This window comes from Petaurus breviceps, unplaced genomic scaffold (assembly GCF_028583685.1).
Source record: "Petaurus breviceps papuanus isolate PSGF00001 unplaced genomic scaffold, PetGlider_PUasm1.0 37, whole genome shotgun sequence".
Lineage (NCBI taxonomy): Eukaryota > Metazoa > Chordata > Mammalia > Diprotodontia > Petauridae > Petaurus > Petaurus breviceps.
This window is the reverse complement of record NW_027186296.1, coordinates 60,089,178-60,093,374: the sequence shown is the minus strand read 5'-3', so window position 1 is coordinate 60,093,374 and position 4,197 is coordinate 60,089,178. Positions and strand designations below refer to the sequence as shown.

General features: G+C 36.3%; 1 protein-coding gene and 1 long non-coding RNA gene across 3 annotated transcripts in view; both read left to right on the top strand.

Annotated features, from left to right (window-relative positions):
* The window catches only part of LOC138169241 (uncharacterized), a 19,499-nt gene extending 18,116 nt beyond the window's left edge, over nt 1-1,383 (top strand). The window contains exon 2 of the long non-coding RNA XR_011170303.1: nt 829-1,383. This is a non-coding gene — a long non-coding RNA (uncharacterized lncRNA). The remainder of the gene's footprint in view (nt 1-828) is intronic.
* SLCO3A1 (solute carrier organic anion transporter family member 3A1) overlaps nt 1-4,197 on the top strand; it is a 355,744-nt gene that overhangs the window by 18,581 nt on the left and 332,966 nt on the right. The window lies entirely within an intron of this gene.

Sequence of the window (4,197 nt, the reverse complement as noted above, 5' to 3'; positions counted from 1 at the left end):
AGGGAGGGAGGGAGGAAGGAAGGAAGGAAGGAAGGGAAGAAGAAAGAGAAAGGGTGAGGAGAGAGAAAGCATTAGTTTTGAAATAGAAAGAAATTAGATTGTGGTTCCAGACCTGCTCCTAAGTTCCTTAAACCTTAGTGCATTTATTCATCAGTAGAATGGGGATAATACTATTTTTCATTTATATCTAAGTATACTCTGCCTAGGAACATTGATTTCATTACTGCCATACCAGTTCCCCAAACCTAATTGACTTTTACATGATATCATTCTACAAAACACAAATCCTGAAAGGTTATTTTACAAAGGTCTGATTTGCTGCCTTTTTGGCCAGAATGCTTACATTCTGTGGAATGCAAGAGAGATCCAAACTGGCAATATCACATACCATAAAATCCTTGTATTACAGACTAACCACTTCATAGCAGGATTTAACTTTATGTAGTTATGCTTAGATGGGGGGGGCAGTAAAGATTTAACCTAAGATATCTCCAAATCCATATATTAATGAGTCATATTATCTTAGATTTCTATTTTATTTGAAAAAAAAAAAGCCTACTTTCCCCAAATGATTTCCTATTCCACTTGGTTTATATTACATAATATATTTCCTGGTAGTTAAGACAGTATTTATTGATTCAAAGCATTAAATTTAATTCTAATCTGGCCAAATCCTTGCCAGTAATTTTATGTTGTCTTCTAATCATTTAAATAGGTATATAATCACTTAAGTAACTTTATATGAAATCTCAGTTGATGGATATTCTGTTTAGAAATATTTTTGTTTATCCTTCTTTTTCTTCCCTCTTGCCCTTTATTTTTAATTAGGGAGCTTGTGGTAAAAACAGGCTGCTCTGATATCACAAGAAGAGAATGTTGAGACGTCAAAAGAACACATGATTTAGATGAAGACAATCTATGATGTTTAAAAAACAAGACAGTGAGAGTGAGGATGTGGAACCTGGCGACCTCTAAAGACTTTCTAATTCCACATTCTGGCATTGGAAGGCACCCGAGAGTACTAGAGAGAACACTAGACTGGAGGAAAAGCAGCTATTTATTAGCTGTGTGATCATGGTCAAGTGACAGTCTCTCAGAGCTTCAGTTTTCTTATTTGCAAATGGTGATAAATATATCTCAATGACCTTAGAGTTGTTCTGATGAAAGTGCTTTGCAAACCTTAAAACACTATAGAATTATGAATCACTGTGATTCCAGATTACTTGGATTTCTTTTCATCATTAATGACTTTTCTGGGAGGAGGGGGAATGGATAATAATAGCACCCACCTCCCAGGGTGGTTGTAAGGATCATGTGAGATAGTTGTAATGTGCTTAGCAGTGTCTTGCATATAGTAGTTGCTTAATAAATCATTTTTTCCCTTCCTTTTGTTCTCTTTGTTTCCTAAAAAGCTTGATTTTAAGCATTTTTTTCAATCATTGTTAATGTGAAGCTTTGGTTAAAAATAAATGTCATGGGCAGATATGGGAGGTTTTGCAAATGTATGCCAACAACTAGCATTTATATAGCACCTAATACCATGCACTGTACTAAGTACTTTATAAATAGTAACTCATTTGGGTATTTAACAGCAGCTCTGGGAGGTGGGTGCTATTATTATACCCATTTTACAGTTGAGAAAACTGAGATGAGCATTGGTTAAATGACTTGCCCAGGGTCATACAACTAGTAAGTGTCTCCAGGACTATTGTGCTGTCTCACCAAACACAAATATATCAAAGTGAATTTTTCACCACACATTTCAATGATTATTTTAAAGATCAAACTAGTGCAGCCCCAACAATGTATCCTTGGAAAAGTTTAACTGCCTCACAAAGTTGCAGTTGTAAATGTGAGTACCAGTAGAATAGTTATTTAAGGGTTCTTTGGTTGTATCATAGTCAACTTTTGGCCAAAGAGTTGGAGGACCGCTGTTCTGGAGGCCTCAGGAATTCCACTTCTGTTCTTTCCTACCTGTATGTCTTGGACAAATCACCTAGGCCCTTCTTTCAGCTCAGTTCCTTATCTGCAAAATGAGAGGTTTGCATTAGATGACCTTTAAGGGCCATTTCATGTCTAAATCTATGATCTCATGAACCTGAGAGTCGAGTTCCTGCTTGTAGGTATAAGGAAGAAGCCCAGAAATCATTTTCCAAAATCTTTAGACCCACAAAATTTCAATTATGCTGGCAAAACAGGAATTGGCCTCTGATGTAATTGAGACAACATATAATTATTGTATTAAATAGAAGTATGTTTGTTTGGAAGAATGGGAGATATGGAAAGGTAATGAAGGGTCTATGTCAATGGAACATATCTTTTAGTCAGAGACAAAGTATTGGGTAGAAACTATGGTTCATTCAAAATGTGGGTCATCAAAAAAAAAAGGTAGGAACAATATTTTCTTCCCAACAGAACTTACAGTGTAGTTTAGGAGACAGGACCTATTTGAAGTTGAAAAATTGCAGTATAAGTTTAAGGCGATGTATAACCAAGAGTAAGCAAGATAGTGTAATAGAGACCACACAAAAATGTGGGATCATAAAAAGGATTTATGATACTTGTGCAATTACCACAAATGGTAGCTGAAGTAAGTCACAAGAATCATGCTCTCAATTGAGGGAGGAGGTACTGTACTTGGAGTCAGGAAGGCATGAGTTTGAATCCTACCTCAAACACTGAGGAGCTAGGTGACTTTGGACAAGTCTCTTAACTTTCCTCAAACTCACTTTCCTCATCTGTAAAATGGTGATAAAATAACCTATCTTACAGGGTTGTTGTGAGAATCAAAAGAGGCAATACACGTAAAGCACATTACAGACCTTAAAATACTATGTAAATACTAGATATTGTTACTATGACTGTTATCTTGCTGCTGAGGTAAGTTGCTAAGGGACTATAAGAGACATCAGTGCCCTTTTAATTTGGCACCGTGGGGCAAAGCCCTAATCATTGTGTTTTAACTGTGGCTGTATATAAATGTGGAGGGAATTCAATGTAAGGAAATGATCATAAAAAAGTACCCATTTCTAGCCCTTGTAAGAAGTATAGATCTTCACTTAGGAAAATAACATTTTCTATAATAGAGGGAAGAGTGAAAGTGTAAAAATCATGATAAGCAGGGCATTAGTAGGCCAGTGAGAAGCAGAGACAGTATTGGGTACTATGGGTGGCAGAGTTGGATAATGGAGAGTAAGGCCAGCTGGTTTCAGAGCTGGAAATTATTTATCCTGTATATAGCTTGTTTGTACACAATTGTTTGTTGTCTCCTCCATGATGGAACTGAGTAAGCATGCTATTCTCTGTGACTGTGACCTCCTTGAGGGCAGAGACTGTCTTTTGCCTCATTTTGTTTCCCTGGAACTCAGTTCATAACAGTGCCCAACATATAATAAATGCTTAATAAATGTTTATTTGCTGTTGACTAGAAATTCAAGGCAAAGCAGGTTAAGATACAACTGGCAGCGAAGGAGGGAAAGAATATTTCATGGTCTGTTTTAAGGCCTTCTAGTCATGCTCCCGGTTCCCTGTCTATTAGATGATGAAACCACAGAGAGAGTTGCTGGTCTAAATGAAATGTCTTTCAAAATGTTTACATGAAGTAAGAATCAAATGTTTAAAATTGAAAAACTATGCTGATAAGGTTAAATGTCCTGGAAATATACCCTAGAAATGCAAGATGGAAACACAGCTGACCTCAGGTTTCTCCCTTTTATGTTAAGCAATGAATGGATATTTATAGAGCAGTTAAGTGGAGTAGTGGATGGAGTGCTGGGCCTGAGTCAGGAAGACTCATCTTCTTGATTTCAAATATGGCCTCAGACACTTACCAGCTGTATGACCCTGGGCAAGTCACTTAATCCTGTTTGCCTCAGTTTCTTCATCTGTAAAATGAGCTGGAGAAGAAAATGGCAAATCATTCCAGTATCTTTGCTAACAAAATTCCAAAGAGAATCATGAAGAGTCAAGTATTACTGAACAACAACAGCAATGAAAGGATTCAGACATTTTTCATTGACTCAAATCTTATAAATCAAATTAAAACTCTTGGCAGCCAAATAAATAATGTGTATGCATGTATGTATATGTATATTATATATACAAATATAAACATATATGTGTGTGTATATATATACATATATACATATATATACAGAGAGAGAGAGAGAGAGAGAGAGAGAGAGAGAGAGAGAGAGA